Below are 25,277 nucleotides of genomic sequence, written 5' to 3'. Positions count from 1 at the left end.
TGATACTCAGAAGAGAACAGTTCAGTGCTATGAAAGTCAAATCGTCATATTAGATCAAACGCTTTAGTTATCATTCTCCGCTAAGTCGTTCTTTTCACTATGACCGCCTCAAGCTGATAACTGACACTGGCCTCCCGCTCAGGTCTCGGGTCATTGGGCTTCCGCCGACCGAATATAAGGTTCCAAAAACTACAACTGAAGTACTATCCGAATGCATCAGTACACCCAAAAGGCCACAGTTTCACATTGTGGAAATCGCGGAAATGCGCTCTCTACCCACGAAGAGAAAGCGGAAAATGCCATATCCCGATTTCGCAGAAACTTCGGTCTGTGAAAGGGGATTCAAAACAATCGAACACTTGTCTCGGCTTACCCGTAGATATTTGACCGTTTCTGAAAAAGCGACATTCAAAGTTTTCGAGGTACTTCACGTTCCTTTTAGCGACAAAACTGTTCTACCGTAGCTTCACACTTTTACGTGTTCGAAACCCGATTACTATTTTTTCTTTTTGTTTTTCATTTATCTACCCATATCAGTAGAAGATTACAACACTAATGTTTTCCAGTATACACTGAAAAACGTTATCCTCTCAAGTGTACTTCTGGTGAATGAAGTAAAAAAAAAATGAAAGAAAAAATTTTTTTCAATGAATTCCTTCTAGAGTGGCTTGATTCGCAAGCGACAATTTTATGAGTGGTTTGCCGCGACATTACCGCCAACGCGTGAAATATTTAGCAATGTTAACGGCGTTTCTTTTCCTAGTGAGACTCATATGAAGAAATGACGTCGTGGAAAACGTGGCTTCGCGCGATGCTCTTGGTGTCCAGAATTTCTATCTTTCGGATGTTTCTACGACCTGTATCATCAAAAGAATGCACCAAATCTTTCTGAAGCATAAATGTAAGAATAAAATGTAAGAATGTAATAACAGATATAAGACTATGAGAATTTAGAAACACTAAAAGCCCCGAAAATACTGTACACGTATGTATAATTAATATAACGCCCTTGTATCCCCTAACTTTATGAGAAAAGTACGAGTATTAACCTTCAACGGTTAAGGGTACATAAATAAAATAAAGTAAAATAGAATAAATAAAATCAATAATCGGATTTCGCGCACAGAGCACTAAAGAGAGAGATTGCAACGCTAGCCACTGTGCCAGCATTTAGACCGAGATTAACGCCCCCTAAAAAAGCATCTCAAGTACGTCAATTACTTTGGCCTTACTTTTCTCAGTATCTATGGATACGCCGAGACACGTGTTCGCTTATTCTAAATCGTCTTCCATTGAGGAAGTTTCTGGGAAATCGACTTGTGGCACTTGTCATGTTCAGTTCGTTGGTATTGTGATGGAGAGATGCTGGAGTTGGTGAATGGTGTAATGATCTGTAGGCAGAATCCCACAAGACATATCCCCACAAGTCGCAATTAAAAGCTTGTAATCCATTTTAGCAAAGATTTTGGATAGCATGGTTTCGACAGGTCCTTGAAATCCTTACAAATGTATGTGACAAGACGTGTCTATGCACAGGTCACAGATGTCTACGCACAGGTCACGCAGTACCTATAAATTACGGCCCCGTAGCCAGCGAGGGCTTGTTGGCACCCTGAAGCTCCCTGTAGCTTCCCAAATGTGTTCTTTAGGGATCGCATGAGCTTAATTTGGAGACCAAGACATCAAAAAATGGTTGAATTGGCTCTGAGCACTATGGGACTTAACATCTGACGTCATCTGTCACCTAGAACTTAGAGCTACTTGAGCCTATCTAACCTAAGGACATAACACACATCCATGCCCGAGGCAGGATTGGAACCTACGACCGTAGCAGTCGGGCGGTTCCGGACTGAAACGCCTAGAACCGCTCGACCACCGCGGCCGGCCAAGGCATCAACGTGAATTCAGTGTTATGCTACATGAGCCACTGCAGCGCGATTCTGGCCTTGTGACACGCGCAGTTATCCTGATGGGACATTCCATTGACGTCGGGGATGAAATCAAGCATAAAGGGATACGTGCGGTCCGGAATAATGCTCAAGTAATCCACAGATATCATGGAGTCTTTTATTACTAACACAGCACTCATGTATGCCCAGGTGAAGGTTCCTAATATCGTAATACATCAACGATCTGCCTCCATTCTTCAGCTCAAGTTTCGATAACCCCGACACGACCCCTGCCCCCCTCTTGACCTCGTGTAACTACAAAACTGATTGATCGGACTAGGCGACAGGTTTCCACTGATCCACGAGGATCTCGATGATCCAGATCACAATGCATTGGTAACTGAAGATGTCGTTCGGTCAATGTAGGAACATTTAGTGATCGCCTCTAGAGTCCCTTGATCAACAATGTGCGCTGAAAGGTGTGGTCCAAAACACTTGCGCCCGCAACGGTATTTTACTCTTGCGTCAGACCTGCCACAGACAGCCTCCCAGCCTTGCTTTAGAGAACAAGTAAGCCGCCGACCTCCACATTCTGAGATGAGGCGTGGACGTCCAACACCTTGTCGCCCACTCGCCGTTTCTCCACCCTTGAACCACTATCCATAAACGCACACGGGAGCAGCACTGGAACAGCCGACCAGCTGCACCGTTTCCGAGACGCCTGTTCCCACGCGACGGGCCACAACAACGTGTAGCTAGTCGGGCTTCTGTCAGTGGATTTCCGCATTTGTGGCCTTTATCGGTGTTAGAAGGACCCCCCCCCCCCCCCGACCCATTTGTCTCTGTACTCTTGTATGTAGATGTTGGAGAAATGAGTAGTTGGGCGTGAATGCCAGCCAAGCCTGCAGGTGCCACTGCTGTAATTGACCAAGAACGTCACCTGTGCAGTGTCCTGAATACGCTGAAATTGTCTGAAACGCCCGCTAAATCCGCCAGGCAGAACAGGTAATTAGGATTGTGGAAAGGGCCAAATAAGGTTGGGATCAGTTTCACCTTCTAATTGTAATTCAATAACACATTCACAACCAAAGCGGCACATGGCTGAACCTCTACCAAATGCAACTCTTTCACGGCTGAAGCCCTCCAAACAAGAAATCTTAAAAACCAACTCGATAAAAAACCAATTAAAATAGCGATAAAAATAATTTAAAAAAACATCTATCACAGCCTCAAAGCAAAGCAGATAGAACAAACATATGTAAGGTCCAATACCAATGGCTGAAGGCCACAATTAAGTTTCAATGCCGGCCGGGTTGGCCGTGCGGTTTTAGGCGCTTCAGTCTGGAACCGAGCGACCGCAGGTTCGAATCCTGCCTCGGCCATGGATGTGTGTGATATCCTTAGGTTAGTTAGGTTTAATTAGTTCTAAGTTCTAGGCGACTGATGACCTCAGATGTTAATTTTTAGAATTTTAAGAATAAGGTTACATGACAAAGCCCACAATCAATTTTGCAAAAATTTAAAAAAAAAAGCCTTAAATTTTAAGTAGCTGTAAACTGATAAACACCAGTGGGAAAGACAATAATGACAACAGCACTCAGAAGCCTCCAGGGAGGTCGGTCTGCCCTCGTTCGCTTAGGCGAGACAGGTGGTGAGCCCAACTATACTTGATCCGTCGGAACCCAACCAGGGGGCAGTCACGGACCGACCGACACAACGACTTGCTTCCCATCAAGCAGTACATGAGAACTCAAACACAAAAGGTTACAAACGTGGTAATCCACAATGGAGTATGTATTAGCTGTAAAAATTACACACCATTTTGGACAGCGACAACAGGTGAGGAAAGAACGCTGCCTGAAATGACGTTAGTGGCCAGGGCAGGTAACCGGAACACTTAAGGCCACTAAGAAGAAAATTCCACTGGTGCACTCTAATTGTAGTCAACCAAAATAGTTAATTGCACCGCATGGTGGCTAAATTTCAGCAGTAGAAACACTCGGTGTTGCTCGCAGGAAAACCTCCCCAAGAGATAAACACCGAAACGAACCACCACCACATGAATGGACGTGGCTTGGGTACTTGAAACCACTACTCAACTTTGACGTCCTGGGTCGGTGAACCACGAAGCTCGTAGCGATTGGACAGCTCCACACACGCTCCTACACTGCGCAGGGACCGCCAGCGGACCCAGCCGACTGCACCACGCGGAGATAGCTTCCCTCGTCTGCAACAACCGACCGACTGCTTGCAGTCCCCCTAGCCGTAAACTATAAGCACCAAACCAAAGGTGGTACACGGCGCAAATATCGATACACATCACTGCTGCCACACGTAGAAGGAAGAAGAACCACGGCGTAACCACAACAAGGGCGGGAAACCAAACACAGATAGACAGCGAAGTTCACGAAAACGCGTAGTTGGGAGTGAGCACGGCTCAGTGTCGTATGTGGTCAGAACAGGGTTCCGTGTAGTTGCGCGTGCATTATGTGGGAGCTAAGTGAATTCGAGCGTTGGCAAGTTCTTGATCTCGTACTGTGGGAGCTTCCCTAACCAGGGTAGTCGAATTGTTCGGTGCTTCTAGATGCACCGTTTTGAAGATTTGCACTGCATACAGGGAAAGTGGGAAAACATCACCAGTTCGGGCATAAAGCGGAAGAACATGTGTGCTGAGTGGGTGGTCGTCATAGACGGTTATTCAACAGGACTGCGATGAAAAACAGGAAAACATAGCGACAGCTGCAAAATTCAATGCAGAACTCAATGTCGCAATCGCGAATCCTGTCAGCACCAAAACAGCAGGAAATTGTAAGGCAGCCTTAGCAGTGTTTCAAATGCCCGTAACAGGAAAAGGTAGTGTGGAAGTTATAAAACGTTGAATATGGAGCAGTGAAAAAAGTCATTTGGTCGGATGAGTCTCGTTGCACGTTGCTTCCAACTTCTGGCCGGGTTTACGTCCCATGGTTGAAACAAGACACGGCTTCGCTAATTATTTGGCTACCCACGTCGTGGTACTCCACAAAGTCACATTACTGCCAGAGATTACGTTGTAGCTTTTGCTGATCATACGCAACGCATGGTACAATGTTTGTTCCCCAATGGTAATGCTCTGTTTCAAGACGACAGGGTCCATGCTCACATAACTTGCAACGTCCGGAACTCGTTACGTGAGCGCGAGAATAAATTTTCACATCTCCCCTGGACACCCCAATCACCAGATCTATATGTATTGAGCCCTTTAGTCTTCTTTAGGCCGGCCGCGGTGGTCTAGCGGTTCAGGCGCTCAGTCCGGAACCGCGCGACTGCTACGGTCGCAGGTTCGAATCCTGCCTCGGGCATGGATGTGTGTGATGTCCTTAGGTTAGTTAGGTTTAAGTAGTTCTGAGTTCTAGGGGACTGATGACCACAGATGTTAAGTCACATCGTGCTCAGAACTATTTGAACCATTTTTAGTCTTCTTTAGAGAGAAGAGTGGCTGATCGTTGTCGACATCCACCATCGTTACCTGAAGTTGCCACTATTTTGAAGGAAGAATAGTATAATATTCCCTCGAAAACCAACCATTCCGAGACCTTTGAATGCCAACCTGTTCCCTACGCCGTATTAGGCATAATAAAGGCATAACAGTGTTATATTTTTGGTGTTTCCACATATTTGTCCGCCGGCACACGTTTCCCTTACCGCGTCTCGTTCGGCAAACCCACTAGACGGCATTCAATCTACGGTGGACAGGCTCATAATATTTTGGCTTAGTTTCGTTGATCTGTTCGAGTTCTCAGGCACATATCATTTTGGGACTGTATGTGCCGATAATCGATTATGTGAAGTACAGTCAAATAAGTACAGCTGAAACGTTGCCTTTGACTCATTCTCGGACATTCTGTAGGGTCGTCCAAAGACCCACGGGCGGTTGCAGCAAGCGTTCTGCGCCGTACGAGGCAAATTACTCAACTTATTGCTCTGCAGGTTAACACGAAAATGTTTATTGGCTGACGCGGATTAACTGTCAGTCCGGCTATACTTCGTAGAAAAAAAAAAAAAAAGTATTCAGTAAGATCTGGTGCCTCAGTTCGACCCTTGAAGAAGGGGATCTCCAAAACAAATAATCAAATCGCTGCGACTACCTACTTTCTGAAAGATTTAGAGATCCGACCGCTGGACTGGAAAATGCTCACTGCTAAGAGTTTATACGCCGCCTCCAGTTGGCTCCTAGCCACTTCAGCCGGTACTTCACAGACACAGAAACAAAAAAAATAGCTCGCAGTCAGTAGGTAACGATTTTGCAAAACACAACACTTGAAGCTTCCACGGCAACGAACGGAGTTTATTGATCAGGTTACCTCCCATTCAGAAGGCTGTTGCACGCAGTGACTGTTATATGAAGGGCTTATCTCAATGGTGGTACAAGTCCATTATCTCCACTTTCCTGTCTATAATGCTTCTGAGGTTATGGTCCAAACAAACAGAAAGAAAGGTTCATCTCTAGCAAGAAGCCATATGCTTATATATATCTGGTATCTCAACTGCAGATTTTTCAGCGCTGATTTAACTTCAGAACTCTGTATCTCACAATGAACAAAAGTGGAGTTGTACCACTATTGAAATGAGCCCTTCATATTGACTTGTAAATAATAGATTTCAGCTATCAGTCGTCCTTTTGAGATTTTATTGGCAGATCTAGATTTCAGCTAGAAACTAGCCATTCTCAATGCACTATCATTTTTTATCAATGCATGTAATGACTGTTGGTCGGGTTTCATCCACAGTTCATTGACTTCAGTCATAGCTCACAACATCCGTCACCTTCATTTCACACCACTAAGCAGCTTGTGGTAAAGGATCCACGTTGTGACAATGAGGCATCGTTACACAAAGCACGCCCACTAAACTGCAACGCTGTGCTCAAAAGCCGGAAAGTATCTGAACAGTATTCGGTGCTTGCACACGAGAATACACTCCCAAATTGTTGTAAACTTGTTTCACCTCATATGATGTATCTACACACAGTAAAACTTTCAAACATGTAGAATAAAAGATGGATTTAAAAAAAATAGTTTGCATTTCTTTTGGAGTGACCCTCGTAGAAAGAGATGCTGCGTTACCATACAGAAGGTAACTCAAAGAAATACTCAACAGACGAGCAGAAGTGACACTTTCACTGAGACGCAGAAGTCACCTCGATTTATGATGCTCCTGTGGACAATACAAAAAGGTAGTACAAGGTTGTTAATACGGTATGTGATCACCGTGGACGGCAGTGCGTGTTCTACAGTGCTCTTCCATGCTGGCCACGAGGTTGGTAAGGAGCTCTTGTCGTTGGATTTTCCAGACCGCTTGACAGCTGCCAATGCTTCCCTCTCCTATACGCCACGCATCCCACACTATCTAGATGGGATTTGAGACAGGTAAGCGGGCAGGCCACTCCACTCGTCGTATGTCCTCTGGGTGCAGGAGATGATCCACCTGCACAGTTCAGTGCAGTCATTCACTGTCATCCATTGGTTGGTTGGCTGATTTGGGGGAGGGGACTGAACAGCCAGATCATCTGTCCCATCGGATAAAGGGAAGGATTGGGAAGGGATACGGGCCGGCCGGAGTGGCCGTGCGGTTCTAGGCGCTACAGTCTGGAACCGGGCGACCGCTACGGTCGGAGGTTCGAATCCTGCCTCGGGCATGGATTTGTGTGATGTCGTTAGGTTAGTTAGGTTTAATTAGTTCTAAGTTCTAGGCGACTGATTACCTCAGAAGTTAAGTCGCATAGTGCTCAGAGCCATTTGAACCAAGTAAGTCGGCCGTGCCCTTTCGAAGGAACCATCCCGACATTTGCCTGAAGCGATTTAGGGAAATCAAGGAAAACCTCAGTCAGGATGGCCGGACAAGGATTTGAACCGTCGTCCTCCCGAATGCGAGTCCAGTATGCTAACCACTGCGCTACCTCGCTCGGTCACTGTCATCCATAAAAATTAAGTAAGGGCTAAATGCACTCCTGAAAAGGCACTCGTGGGGAACGGTCACCAGTCCAGAGATCTGGAGCTCAGTACGCTCGTGCAAGGTTGGGAAATTGGGAACACGTAATGCACTCAAGAACATTTTCAGGCATGATTGTCTTGATTGTCCAGATGTTATGGTCTGACATTGTATTCCTTCCCCATGTGCGTCTATTCAGGCGTACATTCGGCGCTGACTTCATTTTTATGGATGACGATGGGAGACCGAATCAAAACTGCGCAGGTGAGGGAGCTCTTAGAATGAGGGGATATTCAGCGAATGGGGTGGTCTGCTCGTTCCCCCGTCTTAAATGCCATCGAGCACTCGTAGAATGCTTTGGGGGGGGGGGGGCGAGGGGGACAGACTGCAGCACGTCTACATGCACCGACGACCAACGTGCCGTTGTCATCCTCGCTGGCAGAGGAATGGGTCGCGCTACAACAAGAGCTCTTTGCCAACTTTGTAACGACCTTGGAAATACTTTGCATAGCATGCACTGCTGTCATGTTCTACCTTTTGGAATGTCGAGTGTACCATCATAAATTGTGGTAACTTCAATGTAACTATTGCCTTTGAATAACTTACTTTGATTCGCTTCAGTGCGTATTTCTTTTAGCTACCACCTGTACGATACTGCAGCAGTTCTTTCGGTGAATGATGCAAGAGGCAATGCTGACCCTACGAATTCTCATTGAAGACAGGCATAGAGAAAAGGCAAACCTACGTTTGTTGCATTTGTAGACTTAGAGGAAGCGTTTGGTAATGTTGACTGGAATACTCTCAAATTCTAGAGGTGACAGGAGTAAAAAACGAGGACCGAAAGGCTATTAGCAATTTGTACAGAAACCAGATGGCAGTTATAAGAGTCGAGGGGCACGAAAGGGAAGCAGTGGTTGAGAAGGGAGTGATAAAGGGTTGTAGCCTATCCCCGACGTTATTCAATCTGTACATTGAGCAAGCAGTAAAGGAAACAAAAGGAAATTCTGCAGGAATTAAAGTCCAGGGAGAAGTAATAAAAACGTCGATGTTTGGCAATGGCATTGTAATTTTGTCAGAGAGGACTTGGAAGAGCAGTTGAACGGAATGGACAGTGTCTTGAAAGGGGGATATAAGATGAACATCAGGAAAAGCAAAACGAGGATAATGGATCTAGACGAATTAAATTAGATTAGGCAATGAGGAAGTAGTAGATGAGTTTTGCTATCTGGGTAACAAAATAATTGATGACGGTCGAAGTAGGGAGGATATAAAATGCAGACTGGCAACGGCAAGGAATGTGTTTCTGAAGGAGAGAAATTTGTGAACACCGAGTATACATTTAAGCGTCTGGATGTCTTATCTTAAACTGGCAGAGTTGAAAATACCGGTTCAGTTGTAAATTAATTTATTTTCACATTACCGGTTTCGGACTGTTATAAGACCGTCCTCAGGTGTCATAGCTGTGCTCTGGTCCCCGAGCGCCGAGTTTACCATGCGCGGTGTGCTGCCTATGAGCGCAGAACAGTGAGTTTCTTAAACTATTTGTATGGAGTGTAGACATTTAAGGAAGTGAGACATGGACGATAAACAGCTTAGACAAGAAGAGAATAGAAGCTATTGAAATGTGGTGCTACAGAAGAATGCTGAAGATTAGTAATTAATGAGCAGGTCCTCAATAAAATTGGGGAGAAAAGAAATTTGTGGCACAACGTGACTAGAAGAAGTGATCGGTTGGTAGGCACATTCTGAGGCATCAAAGGATCACCAATTTAGTGCTAGATGGAAGCGTGGGGGTTAAAAATCGCAGAGGGAGACCAAGAGGTGAATTCAGTAAGCAGATTCAGAAGGATGTGGATTGCAGTAGGTACTCGGAGGTTAAGAGGCTTGCACAGGGTAGAGTAGCATGGAGAGGACCATCAAACTAGTTTTTGCACTGAAGACCACAACACCAACGACATAGTGCAAGTTTTATCCAGCTGTGTTACTTGAGAGTGACAGATCAAGCAGACGGCCGCTGTGGCCGAGCGGTTCTCGGCACTTCAGTCCGGAACCACGCGGCTGCTACGGTGGCAGGTTCGAATCCTGCCACCGGCATGGATGTGTGTGATGTGTGTGATGTCCTTAGTTAGGTTTAAGTAGTTCTAAGTCTAGGGGCTGATGACCTCAGATGTTAAATCCCATAGTGCTTAGAGCCATTTGAACACATCAAGCGAAAGTACTTTCTTCTTCGTGCACCTGTGTATTAAGCCCACGCTGGAGAAATCTCTCTGGAAAAAATCTGCTTCCTGCAAGGACGCCTCAAAGGTTTCTTTCTAACATTTTCTGGAAAACGACTACCGTCTTGGGAGCCCTGACGGTCCTCAAGCCGTCGTAGCAGATCCCGACCCTACTCTGCTTATGATTATGATAAGCCTGACCCATCAAGCTCCATGCTCTACAAAGCCTCACTCGCGTCGCATACTGGAAACCCGAGATGGGGCCCTCAGAAACCAACAGAACCAGCTCGCTGATGCGTTCAGCAGTGGTATCGTGTTCGACGATGCACACGCCTGAGGAGCTGTTGAGTCATTCACAACCGTCGGTAGCGACAGAAACGCTTACTGGGCTAATCTCCGTGCCGCGGAGACACTCTTGTACGCTAATTGTGAGGAAGAGAGCCGGTGCCTTCATCCTGTGCTGTGGGGGGCCGCCAGTGAGAGCCCCCTGTGTGCTGGGCGGCGCCTGCTGCCGCTGTCCCCGGCGCTCCCAGGCCCCCGGCCACACAAGCGCAGCCCTGTTGCGCTCCCTGCCGCCGGACAGAAGCCTCCTCCGCTTTGAGGCGCCGCCGCAGCAGTCAAAATGTTTGCTCGCCGCCCAGGAGCCGCGCTGTTTGTTTGCCGCGCCTCCTACTCCTGCCCAGAAACACGGGACGAGCGCTCCTTCCTAGTCCTCACTTCCGCTCCTTCTGTCTATCTACAGAGCATCGGTCGCTAGCAATTCCATGATTACAACGTGCGAGTGGTTGGGAAGGGAGTGAGACAGGGTTGTAGTCTCTCCCCGATGTTATTCAATCTGTATATTGAGCAAGCAGTGAAGGGAACAAAAGAAAAATTCGGAGTAGGTATTAAAATCGATGGAGAAGAAATAAAAACTTTGAGGTTCGCCGATGACATTGTAATTCTGTCAGAAACAGCAAAGGACTTGGAAGAGCAGCTGAATGGAATGGATAGTGTCTTCAAAGGAGGATATAAGATGAACATCAACAAAAGCAAATTGAGGATAATGGAATATAGTTGAATTAAGTCGGGTGATGCTGAGGGAATTAGATTAGGAAATGAGACACTTAAAGTAGTAAAAGAATTTTGCTATTTGGGGAGGAAAATAACTGATGATGGTCGAAGTAGAGGGGATATAAAATGTAGACTGGTAGTGGCAAGGAAAGCGTTTCTGAAGAAGAGAAATATGTTAGAATCGAGTTTAGATTTAAGTGTCAGGAAGTCATTTCTGAAAGTATTTGTATGGAGTGTAGCCATGTATGGAAGTGAAACATGGACGATAAATACTTTGGACAAGATGAGAATAGAAGCTTTCGAAATGTGGTGCTACAGAAGAATGCTGAGGATTAGATGGGTAGATCACATAACTAATGAGGAGGTACTGAATAGAATTGGGGAGAAGAGGAGTTTGTGGCACAGCTTGACTAGAAGAAGGGAACGTGTTCTGAGGCATCAAGGGATCACCAATTTAATACTGGAGGGCAGCGTGGAGGGTAAAAATCGTAGAGGGAGACCAAGAGATGAATACACTAAGCAGATTCAGCAGGATGTAGGCTGCAGTAGGTACTGGGAGATGAAGAAGCTTGCACAGGATAGAGTAGCATAGAGAGCATCTGGTGGTCTAGCAAAAATAATGTTGTAGGTGTACAGGGTGCGGCGCTCAAATCCTGACAAATAATGATTTTAAAAGCAAATTTATTCTAGAGTAACGTTACTCGATGTATCCCCCTTCAGCAGCAATGACCGCCTCCCATCTTGTCCTGAAGCGATCGCACGCACGTTTTAAAACAACGCTGTCCATATTCGCGAATGCTGCTTTATGGAGGTGCGTAGAGCTGCAACGTTAGGGTGCCTTGTCTTGTTAGCAATTCTTTCGACTACGCTTCAAACCTGGTCGTGGAGGGGGTTCGAATCCTGGCTTTCCGGGAGCCAGAACATGTCAACGTTATCCGATGTCCGCCCCCGGTAGCGCGACGGAATGTCAATCCTAACTGCTCGGGTTCGATTCCCGATCTTCTGGGGGCACTTTCAGTCAGGTGTCGGAATGTCTATGGAAGAATTAAAGAAGCCGAAACGACGAAAGATAATGATGATGGAAGCTGGGGTGTGGAGTGAAGCAGGCGATCTAACTCCATTGCACACAGGTCCGCATTCTAAGTAGGCTACTTCATTTAAGGAATGTTGTTGTCCATAAACCAACGGCTCGTACATGCTGCTTTATACGGGATGCATTTTCATTCCAATACAGGCAATCATCGCCTCCGAACTGTTCCTCTCCTGTATAGAGTACACTTTGCTGTATAATGTGTTTAAGCCCTTCCGCATTTACGTTTCCTTAAATTCACGAAGGGACCAAATTCTAACCACGAACCCCACCTCCCCATGCTATAAAATCACCTCTTCCACACTTATGGCAGGTAACGTTCTCCAGATATTCGCTAAAACCGAACCCTTGCTTCCGAATCCCATAGGATGGAGCATGATTCATCACTCCAAACCACTCATTTTCTGTCAGCCAATACCCAGTTGCGTTGCTGTTTGCACCACCAAAGGTGGTGATTCCAAACCAGGGGGTAATCACCCCCTGAGGGGTAAAATGTAGTTCTCTGAGGGGTAAAACCAAAAGGGTAGTATTGTGTTTCTGTCACAAAATTAAATTACTTTTAAAAGATCTTTACCATTATCATTATTTAGAGATTACAAAAATTACCATTAATTATACATTTTTCCCACACTCTAGAATTAATGTATGGCACAGTGTTGTGGAAGTTACAGCCTGTGTATCTTCCTCACTTAGTCCACCCGCTACACACATACTTTGTACTTTGTTCCATGCATCAGTAACAGTAAAATTAAGACACATGCATCACATATGGTTAAATATCTCATGAAAACGCCTTATCGACTAGTAGGTAGTTCCTACAAGAGACCATAAATTGGTTCATTTTTCACTTCGTAACAGAATATTAGCTAACTCACAGCACAGCAGTAATTATGTAACGGCAACTACACTGCTGTGTGGCCCACACTTTGTTTTATTACTACTACTACTACTACTACTACTAGTAGTAGTAGTAGTAGTAGCAGTGGTCAGACCCAAAGCATTGACAGTCTGAAGTCATCCAATTTCTGCCAGTTGAGGAGTAAAGAGTCATTTACAAACAGTAGGTCTGAATATAGTTCACACATTTTAAAGGGTGGTGCAGGATGTGGGTGAAGAAAGTGTCACTAGGGAGAAGAGTGGTGGAGGGGAAGCATGTTTCGTAACAAATGTCTACCCTCAGTGTGAATAGCTTTCTTTTCTGAGAAGGTAATTTAGGTAACAGTCACAATGCGCTGAGAATTGTTTCATCATTCTATAAAAAATGTGGTCACAAATAAGCCATAGCAATTGTCTCGCGGTTTTACAAACCACGTGCAAAAGCTTCACTTACCTTTCATCATTTTAGAAACGTACGTGTTTATAGAAAATTCTTTATATTAAACATTTCGTGTGTGTGTGTGTGTGTGTGTGTGTGTGTGTGTGTGTGTCTGTGTGTGTGTGTGTGTGTGTGTGTGTGTGTGTGTGTGTGTGTGTGTGTGCGGCGGCGGGGGGAGAGTACTAGCTAACATGTGATTGCCCTCAGGGATAATGATCTCACACAGGGTCGGGAACCACTGACCTAAGGCAACGGTTAGTACTGACTTCAGATATGCATTGCGTAATTGGAGCTGCTCGATCATTGTAACACATTCTTTTTAACTCTCTACCCACAATCATTGTGTTAGTAATTGTGCTAACTGGACTCCAGGTAATACTTTGGAACTCGCGAACTGTTTCTCCAGTTGATTTCAGGCTGTTTTTGGCAACCACGCTTCAGATTGTTCGACGGTCCCTGTGCGCCAGTACTTGAGATTTGCGTGGTCTTTGTTTAGCTGTGGTGGTTCCTTCACGGTTCCACTTCACAATCACATCACCAACAGTCGACTTAGGTCGCTATAGTAGGTTCAAAATATCCTGATTGATGTGTTACTCAGGTGACATCCGTTGAATAGTCCACTTTCGAAGTCACTGAACTCTTCTCACCGTGTCACGTGACAATTACTGGCCAATCCCACATTACATAGAATGTCGGAATATCTCTGATGAGATAAAGGCAGTGAAACGTCTCTTGTTAAGATTCCAGACAGGATCGTCTTGAAGCCGGGAGTAGAGCCTGTCATTGCATGACCTGAGTTGTTTTCTACTGTTCAACGTTCGTTCACGAATTTCTTCTCGCACTGACGAAACCGTCTTTACGATACCTTAAGCTGTTCATGATGTATGTAAAAAATTACGATGTGGTTGAGTAACTTTTGTGATCTGTGCACTACCTTTGGGAAGTGGTGGCAGTAGAGTGAATAACGGCTATGTGTTTACGTTCAAAGTACCAATGGTGCGTTAGTATATCAACCCAAAGAGCAGTCAGGTGTCACTTGTCCTTGCCAACAGTGCAAAACCCTTTCCGACAAAATAATGGGAACTGTCTGACAACGGTCTTGTTAGCAGTAGAAATTTGCTGTAAAACAAATCTTACTATCGATCTAGCGACTGTAAAGCGTCGTCTACCGTCTTGTTCTCAAGGTAATAGAATGTTCTTTGTGAAACCTAAGCTAAGCAGTTGCAGCTGTTTACATAAACTGCAATTATCGCAATCTTGAGAGACTAACGCAGCCTCGTTTCCATAATAATAAAGTGTTGCGAAACTTGTTTTTAACTAAGGTTTTTAACTAATGACTCTACGGTTTAGAATCAGGAAATAAAAATTAAACAGCTTTGTGCCAATTTACTCATTTCGGTCGAATATGTCTGTGTATACGTTTTTCTATTCCAGTTACGGGTTGCAAAACTATATTATTTCACATGAGCTAATTAATTTCGAACAAAAATGGCCATCTTCAGATGTGAGTACTTATAGTTTACTAACTTCATCGAGTCGGCATATGTAAAAAATTGTACGGTCACAATAACGACACAAGTAAGCTTCGTCGCATAGATATGCAATTTAAGTACTACAAAATGCGGAGTTTGTAATCTCCCCCCCTCCCCCCCTCCTTCCTAATTTCAGTTATTAGGCAGAGTCTTTACTGAAGATTTGAGAGGAGTAAGATTACAATAAACTTTTTAGTTTACTTAGCTTTTCTTGTAGAGAAGTCTACGGTTCTTCTTGTCTAGGGGGTCTGATTCTTGAAGCTGAAATTCTCACATTTTGGGACCTCTTGGTTGGACTGATCTAAATAAATTTGAAGATCGTTGTTGCAGAATTTTCGTTTTTACGTTAGTATATTTTGCGACATTTTAGTATATCATGCAGTCTTGCGAATCTTCGAGTTAACAAAATCCGAAATTACATTGTTCGCCCAAAATACAAAAATACGCCCTATCACATCAGAGGCATGCCTACTGCTCCTTCACTCTGCGGTAATAACCATATTCCAAAGGGTTTACAATTTTTCTCGAGAAATGAATTTTTATTAATTTCTATTATTATTTCTTAAATGAACCCAGAAATAAACATAGTGAACAGTGCTAGATTGCGTAATTAATAATAGAAATTTTAAGTGTGGCATATAATTTGTGATTTCAAATGTTTCTAAAAAATAATTTTAACTGTACATTTAAAGCTAGTACTTATCGATTGTAACATCGAAAATAAAGTAATTCCCTTTCATAAATTTTAGCTTGAAATATAACATATTGTGTATAATATTATAAGAAAGTTTTCAGGAAAGCAGCTGAGATCATATTGAGCTGAAGTTAAAATCTGGGTTATTAGGCCGCGTCATATTTCCTCTAGAATAATCGACGTTTCGACTCCTCTGCCAGGATTTTCCTCAGAATCTTCCGGTGTCCACTACTGGTAGAGCACTGTCAGAGACCAGAGTCGCGTTCTCTTGTAAAGGGGAGTTTTCGTGCGTTCGTGCTAGAGAAGTGGTAGTATTGGTTAAAATTCTTATGGCTACCAATGGTGGGCCATCGTCATAGGCTAATATTTCCGCACTGATGCAGAAGAAGGGGCGTTATTGGCTAAACTCTTGTGGATACTAATGGTGGCCCATCGTCATTGGATAGAAAGGCACTATTTCACACGCCGGAGAGGGGTTATTGGTTGAAATTCCTCCTACAGCTATTGGTTGGCCGTCAACATTGGCTAGATGCGAAACGGACAGAGCAAGAGAGGGGGAATGCGTACCCAAAATATTATTGTCCACCGAGGTGACTTGAAGCGCTTTGTTTACGTTGCTCGCACACTGCGGCCGCATATTCACTCCCCCCCCCCCCCCCCCCAACCCTCCCCCCTCCCCCCCTCTATTGCTCTGTACGTTTAGCATCTAGCCAATGATGACTGCCAACCAATAGCAGTAGCAGGAATTTCAACCAATAACCCTTCTCCGGCGTATGTGTGGAATAGAGTCTTTCTATCCAATGACGATGGTCCACCAATAGTATCCACAGAATTCAGTCAATAACGCCCCTTCTTCTGCATCAGTGCTGGAATATTAGCCCATGACGATGGCCCACCAATGGTAGCCTCAAGAATTTTAACCAGTACTACCACTTATCCAGCATGAACGCGGGAAAACTCCCCTTTATAAGAGAATGCGACTCTGGTCTCTGACAGTGTTCTAGCAACAGCGGACACCGGAAAACCCTGAGGAAGATCCCAACAGAGGGGTCGAAACATTGATTATTTTAGAGGAAATATGACGCTGCCTAATAACCCAGGAGATTTTTACTTTAGTGACAGTGGCCACGAAAGGCTGCAGACTTACATAATACTGACCTCTCCAAAATTCAAAAAATTATATTGGTGTCGGCAACTGCTGTTGAGGAAAAATAATGCTATAGGAGGATGTCCCTTTGTAAGTTGCAATAAACATGATGTCTCTGTGAAGAAACGTATTGGACAATAATATGCTTCTTCATATAGGCGGCAAGTCTGCTACAACTGTGGGAGTTGTACTTAAATTTTACGTGTATGCGGAAAAGCTAATTAGATTCATTATTGTGACCATACCATTTTTGCATAGGTCGACTCGATGTGATTGGCATACTGTATGTACTCATGACTGATGACTGTCATCAGGGTTCGTAATTAAATACATCATGTCTAACAGAAAATTTCCTGTTCGGTAACTGGAATATAAAATATATACCTATCTTCTTAGATCACTGGGAAAATTGTGCTGCTACTATGTCGCAACTCGGGAACATCTTTGTTTTTATATATAACAGAACATTTTATTTAAATGACCGCCGACCGCTGTGACCGAGCGGTTCCATGCGCTTCAGTCTGGAACCGCGCGACTACTAGGTCGCAGGTTCGAATCCTGCCTCGGGCATGGATGTGTGTGATGTCCTTAGGTTAGTTAGGTTTAAGTAGTTCTAAATTCTAGGGGACTGATGGCCTCAGATGTTAATTATCATAGTGCTCAGAGCCATTTGAACCATTTTTTTAAATGACCTATGCAGGTATTAGCCTTTCATTAAGAGGGAGCGCACTCTGTGTTTAAAAATTACCCCGACATAGAAGGTGGGAATCAAACCCTTGAAATCTTCTGCACGAGGTACACTGTTTAGAACTGTTGTGAGTGATAAAATATTTTTCATACTATGTTCGAACTAATGTGCTAAGAGACAGGATTGCTACCAACAGTCAAGCAATGTAGCGTAATAGATAAGATACAAAACTGAGTTGTATTGTTACAGGCATGTAGAGACTCTCAATACAGAACTAAATTCACAATTTGAAACAAATTGCCGGTTGCGGTGGGCGTGCGGTTCTGGCGCTGCAGTCCGGAACCGCGTGACCGCTACGGTCGCAGGTTCGAATCCTGCCTCGGGCATGGGTGTGTGTGATGTCCTTAGGTTAGTTAGGTTTAAGTAGTTCTAAGTTCTAGGGGACTTATGACCTGGGATGTTGAGTCCCATAGTGCTCAGAGCCATTTGAACCATTTGAAACAAATTGAATACAGAGCCCGTGGTAGGGAGACGGAAGTCTCGCAAAACTAATGCAGTCCATATTTGTGCATACGTGGCTTTTGTCTGTTAATTACAGTTTCGCTATAAGCACAGATTGTTCACTTCATTATTTGTTTGCATCTTCTCGTGTACGGCAAACCTATCGCAGCTTATAACGTCGTCTTTAGCGTGACTCGAAGACGACACGGTCGTTCTCACATTAATATCCCGAGCATACGTCTGTGCAACATCAGAGATTTGTTACATAATGTCGTATTCTGGTGACAATGAAGGCAGCGCCACCAACTGTGAAATAAATAATTTTTCTTCCATTGTTTGTTAGAACTGTGTCTTTGATTTTCATATAACGTTGCATCTGATGGATAATTAAGAAGATGGTGTGACGTTGGTCTTCTATTTGAAAGAGCCCCTTTCTTTCGGATGACGTTGACGCAGCAGACTTCCTTGTCGTCAAACTACTGCGCCCTGAACACCAGATGATGGATGAACTGCTATCGCAAGGAAAAACGCGACGTCTTTGCTCATCGCCGCAGCAGCTCACGTCCTTAATGAGGGCCGTGTCAGAGACAACGCATGACACTCGACACACGAGGAAAACGCTGGAGAATGCGGCGTCTTCTTCCTCGCTTGGGACGCTGCGGATCTTTTTTCGATTGTGAAGCAGGCGAGACAGGAAACGAACTGTATTAGTTTCTCTCTCAATAGAACTGCTACTCGATTTCACAGCAATGTTGGATTATAAAACCTTCTGCTACCGCCTTTTTTCCTAAACGCGGCTACATCCAATGTTGTGTGTTATCCTCGACTTCTGATTGGTAGCATCGTTCACAGTTTTTTTCTTCTCAGGAATGGCTGATGTTCTCATCGGTCTGAGTTGTCAGTAATGGGTGATACCGGATAAAAGGCCGTATGAGCTGTTGCAAGAAACCCGGATAAATATTTCAGCTGAAGAAGAAAATTCTGCCTGGAATATAAAAGAGCAAAGGACAACACAAAGGCTGCAGATTGATACGTATTGTTCTCATAGTAGCAGCTTCTGATCGGCGCACTTCGCTGCACTTCTTCTCTGAGCGTCCTTTTTATATAATAAAATAAAAGGATATAGTCGCCAGTGAAAGGGCAGCTCGTTAGCTCCGCAGTCTTTCATTCGAAATCAGGAGGAACTATGTTGTGTAGCGCACTTCATTTGCAGAAAATATCGACGTCTTTATTGCTATGCTGCAAATCCATAGCGACTTGTGAGCGAAGGAAAGTTACTATGTAAATCACAGTTATTCTGTTTCAGTAAGCAGAGAGTGGCAAAAAAGGTATGTCTGCTATATGGTGAATGTTGAGCAGCGCTGGTTACCAGTGAATCCAAAATAGTGTGTGTTATGTAAGTAAAGAAATGAAATGAGTCACAAGACACGTAGTAAGAGACATCTGCAGCGCATGGAGCACAGATGAGCGAAAACCCTCCATAAATGATGACGTATAAGAGGTGTCTCGTTGATGTATTTCTTTGAGTAATTTAATTCACAGACACGATTCTGAACCTGAGGCTTTTGGGAATAACGCGACAGGGCAAAATTGTTCAAATGGCTCTGAGAACCTAACTGCGGACATCACACACATCCATGCCCGAGGCAGGATTCGAACCTGCGACCGTAGCGGTCGCGCGGTTCCAGACTGTAGCGCCTAGAACCGCTCGACCACCAGCCCAGCGTGACTGGGCGTCTACTGTCTTCTGGTTCTTGTGGCTCAACAGAGTGATCTGGGTTTTACACGATTGTTCTTTGCGGTATCTATGTTTGATGTCTGTAGAGGAGATGTTAGTCATGTCATAACACGTGAGCGTAAAACGTGCCCCGCGGTCTTTGTGGGTGTTTCGAGCATCCAGAAGTATCATCCCTGCGCCAGTAGTAAATTCTGTGCGATGAGCAGAAGTATCCTCGAGAGACGGCCGTAAGCACTTGCCACGGTCGACTGTCGTCAATACATGGTTGCCCATGGCAGTCGACAGTGCATAGTGTTGCAAGCTTTGTGAAGAAATTATGTAAAATGATGTGCAATGTGAACGTCTCATATCTCACTAGACAGAAGAGCTCTACGGTTATTACAGGCACAAAAGTGTGCTTCGAATATGGAGAAACGCTCTTCTGATACTGTCGCCTCACATATACTTCACATCTCGAAATGGTAGAAATTAGAAAATTTCATGCATCTGCCATCCTTTGAAATCAGTTAGAACTGAGCTCCACAAGCAGCTATAGAGCCGTTGACGAACGCCGTGTATGATTTTCACGCTTGAGAAGTCTGCACTCGGTGTGAAATTTTTATTTAGTGTTTGGAGTTGCTTTTTAATGAAGCAACTCCTTTTCTTATCACTGGTGCAAAATGATCCCTCTTCTGAATATTATTTTCACATCGAAAAACATGAAATATTGTTAAATCTCTACATTTGCAACTAGGAATTTGGGTGTTTGGTCGGTGATAACTAGAAAACAAATGCATTATGTTACGTTCCCTACATTTTTCTACACAGATCCCATTGAGATGAGTGTCTACCCTATATATAAGTGTGAGGTCATCCACATGAGTGCTAAAAGGAATCCGTTAAACTTAGTTTACACGATAAATCAGTCAAATCTAAAGGCCGTAAATTCCGCTAAATACCCAGGAATTACAATTAAGAACAACTTAAATTGGACGGAACATATAGAAAATGTGGTGGGGAAGGCTAACCAAAGACTGCGTTTTATTGGCAGGACACTTCGAAAATGTAACAGACCTAGTAAGGAGACTGCCTACACTACGCTTGTCCGTCCTCTTTTACAATACTGCTGCGCGGTATGGTATCCTTACCAGATAGAATTGACGGACTACATCTAAAAAGTTCAAAGAAGTATATATATATATATATATATATATATATATATATATATATATATATATATACTAACGTCTTACTAGGAATTGTGTCAGAGCCAGAAGCTTTGATTTTACGAATATTTGGTAAAAACAGTTTTCGTTAGGTTGGAACATGTTGACCAACTGAAAGGGTGAGTTATATGTTGATAATTTTCAGGCTAAACCAATTTTATTGTGCCACACACGTTTCAACTTTATTTCCTGAAAGGTAAAATCAACGGTCTTATCTTACAGGGTGACTTATCCGCCTACATTTCTACGTTTTATGCAACCGACATTGCCTTCATATAACACGTGTAAGATTTTCACTTTCACTCGCTATGTAAAAACTGTTAGTTCTACGGATAATTTAGTGTAGTTAAACTTTGTACTGGGACGCATGTCAGCTAGAGGCCATATCTTTGGAATTATTCAAGAAAGCTATACAAAAGTGACCCTCGACGCGTGTTTCTAGAATAACGCAGAGAGGGTGGCATCCATCGAAAATGTATCCCATTTACAAAAATCAACTAAATTAAATCTCCTGCAGAAAAGTCCTGTTTATTTTTTCTGTAGGACTAGCATAGTGAGCAAGAAAATATAAAAATCTTGCACATGGTTTCTGAAGGCATTGCGGGTTGCATAAAACCTACAAGTACTGGCAGATAAATAACCCTATATACTTATTGATGTGTACATCATTTTCTGCTACATACTGGACACTGTACTTTCACGTCAGAAACATTTCTGGCACTTTCTGACTTTGTTTTTGGTTTTTGTTCGTAGATACTGCTCTATATGTGTGATTCCTTTGTTGGCCATCGACTGCGATATGCGACGCTGGTTCCACACATCGACTTCAAAGTTTGCTGGAGCTCTGTCGTGTTGCAGCCATGTTTCCATCCGAACATTTACCAGCACTACATCTAATACGATAGGCAAAACATCTCTAATAAATGTGAAATAGATCGGACCTGCCTGTTTGTCACCAATTATGAAATGTTCAAATGTGTGTGAAATTTGATGGGACTTAACTGCTAAGGTCATCAGTCCCTAAGCTTGCATACTACTACTTAATCTAAATTATCCTAAGGACAAACACATTCGCCCATGCCCGAGGATTCAAACCTCCGCCGGGATCAGCCGCACAGTCCATTACTGCAGCGCCTTAGACCACTCGGCTAATCCTGCGCGGCACCAATTATCCCGACCGAGATGTTAACATTTTGAATCACATGCACACACAGGTTTACGTCCGCTCAATCATATATGTCGTGCAAGTTTAATATGCCACTTTTAGTAACTTAATCCATGAATAACACCACGCTCGGGAATTTCGGCTGGAGTAAGCATTGTTGTAAATACTGTAGCGCAAATTGAACTTATTACGAGGAGCCCTCGTCCCGTAGTGCCTGGACTTCCCGCGGGTGGTATGGATGAAGCCGGTGTTCATGGACAACTCAACACACGGCACTTTTACCCGTGTGCAGCGGCTGTGCCACCTGCCGAGTCTCGTTTCTGGGTTCTCTTCGAAAATTGTTAGCAAACTCTCCTCAAACGGTAGTGTTCGCGCTGAGCGTGGACGACTCGCACCACGTTTCGGCACCTACCAGGAGACAAACAGTAGATTTGGGATAGTATTCGTATATGCCAAGCTCAAATTGCTATAGTTTACTGAAGAATGCACACCTCAGGCCAAAAATATCTACGTGCAACTTTTCGGATTCTATGAGGCGTCTCTCCATGGCAGCAAGCGTGGAATAATGTTGCGCATACAATCTTGCAGCAGCTTTCCCATTGGAATCCGCTTCGCCGTATGCAAGCACCGTGGTGGTAATTTCCGCAGCTGTACTGGTACATGTCGTATTGCTGTCAGGACTGACAGACCACACAAGATCCGCAGCAGAATGCGCACAGGTGCTGTGTGGAGGAATGTAGCGCATGCGACACAATGTTATTAGACTGAGGTCGCCCATACGCAGTAAACAGACCGCTAAAGGGTTGAGATTGCATACCTTCCGTATTCAGACACCAAAACGTATCGAAGCAAACCGTCACAACCGTTCGTCCGCAGATTTCGACACTCACCGATGGCCTTACCGTGTGGTTCGGGCTAAGCGTTATATGTCTGTATGAATGTTAATTAGATTCGAAGTACATCAGTGGAGAGCTTTTCAAGATATTTGGTACCAACGTTAAACAACGTCTTTATGTAGTGATGTAATTTTACGGACTCTAGAACCTATGGACTGTAAGACGAACTTTAATTTTTAGAAAATTTCTTAAAAGATAACACTTTTACCGTTTTCATTATTTTGCGAAGCCAGGCTAAAAAAAAAAAAAAAAAAAAAAACTTTGGTTATAAAACTGAACTGACCTTTAAAATCTCTGAAAATTGTCGTCTGAACTTCGTACTTCATCATCTTTTTCCTCTTCGTACTCTTGGTTGGCCTCTTCATATTCTTGAAATATTTAACAAAATGTCTTCTGTCACTCTAGATTACGACTGTTTAATCCACAGACAAACTTGTTTTGTAGGTCGTTTTAAAGCTACCGTCGGTGTGAACTCGTGTTGGCTTTCGCTCATCGTCTATCTGTTCCATTCCTCTCTCATGTACTCCTGAAATTGTTTATTTATCAAGACCTCACGAGGTTTAAATTATGTCGTAATTCCTCCTGGAATAATAACAAGCTCCGTATTTACCTGTCTCAATTTCTCTTTCACAGAATTTTTCAAATACCTACTAAACTGATCTAGCACAAGAAGAGAACTCTTCTTCAGTAAAGCACCTTTCCTTCTCTCGCACTTTCTGTCAATCCATAATTTCATACCAGCCTACTCCATCCAACCCTTGTTGTGGACTTGAACAACAACACCTGGCGGTATTTCAGAAGGTTTTGTGCTTGAAAATCGTCAGTGGATCAAGTTTAGTACCGTCAGCACAACATGAATGGACAACAGTGTAGAGCGATTCTTCATGCCCACTAGTTTTTATAGATACGATTTTAGGACCTTTCATGGCAACATTCTGTTACTCGGCACATCAAATAACAGAGGACTTTCGTCCATATTCCCTATTTGGCTTAGTTCCACTCTAGTTTTCTTTCGATGTTGAATAATAAAGCGGTTTAGAGATAATAATTTCTTTTCATACTCTTGTGGTATTTTCTGAGATATTTTGGTTTTCGTTCGCAACCTAAGCCCATGACACTTCATAAACCTGTAGCACCAACTAACTCTACTCTTAAGGTCTGTTAATTCCCACTGTAGTGCTAGCTGAAGAGCGTGTATTTGAATCATTTTTGCATTAATTCCAATGTCATTTTGACTGTGTTTTTTCAATAAGGCGTCTTCCAGTTTTGGCCATTTTGCATTCAGTCCTCTATTTCCACATTCAGTCTTTCTCATTTTATCAGTTGTTCTTTACTTGTCCGCCAATGATGAATTTTTTTTCTGTTGCTGGAGGGCCGAAATGCGCTCAGCTGTTCTGTTTCCATGTTCTTCTGCATACATATGCTATTACTTTCAATTTATAGCACGCATCATTTTTATACCTTTTACTTTTTTCCATGACGAAACTAGCTACTAATGAAAATATTGTACTGTTATCGATAACACAAATCACTTCTTGTTCACGTTCATTGGCACCATAGACTGCAATGACGCATCATAGCCTAGACAGTGATCTGGGTTTGTGATGGCGGAGCGGGGTACAGATAGTGTTAGCAAGCTTGTGACTCCCCGCAACTTATGTTTGTCGCGTCGTTGCACTGCCGCTGCCAGTTAAATCTAGTGTTGCCAGATTGAGATAGCTCTCCAGCGGCATCGAATTTAAGACCATTTTTAAGATTGGCAGGAATTTTGAATCAAACACTGGAACAGGCCGATCGGGCTGCCAAGGAGGCCTGCAGAGAGCAGGATGTGGTCCAGTGTCCTATTCCCTTGCAGTGTGTCATTTCTGCACTCCACAAGAAGTGCATGGAGTTGTGGGAGGAAGCATGGCTGGCAGTGACGGCCAACAAACTGCGGTTGGTGAAGTCAACAACTCGGTCATGGCGTTCCTCCTGCCGGTTGCTCAGGCGAGAAGAAGTGACCCTCACGCGTCTTCGGATCGGGCACTGTCCTCTCACACATATCTTTCTATTACGGCGGGAGGATCCCCCGTTTTGTGGTGCTTGTGGTTTGCACATCTCTGTCCGGCACATTTTAACAGACTGCATTTTATACCGTGATGCAAGAGCAGAAGCACAAGTTGATGGGGATCTGCCCTGTGT

General features: G+C 43.9%; 1 protein-coding gene across 1 annotated transcript in view; it reads left to right on the top strand.

The window, feature by feature from the left end:
- LOC124619602 overlaps positions 1-25,277 on the top strand; it is a 1,257,865-nt gene that overhangs the window by 558,067 nt on the left and 674,521 nt on the right. The window lies entirely within an intron of this gene.

This window comes from Schistocerca americana, chromosome 6 (genome assembly GCF_021461395.2).
Source record: "Schistocerca americana isolate TAMUIC-IGC-003095 chromosome 6, iqSchAmer2.1, whole genome shotgun sequence".
NCBI classification, from domain to species: domain Eukaryota; kingdom Metazoa; phylum Arthropoda; class Insecta; order Orthoptera; family Acrididae; genus Schistocerca; species Schistocerca americana.
This window is presented reverse-complemented; position numbering and strand designations above follow the sequence as displayed.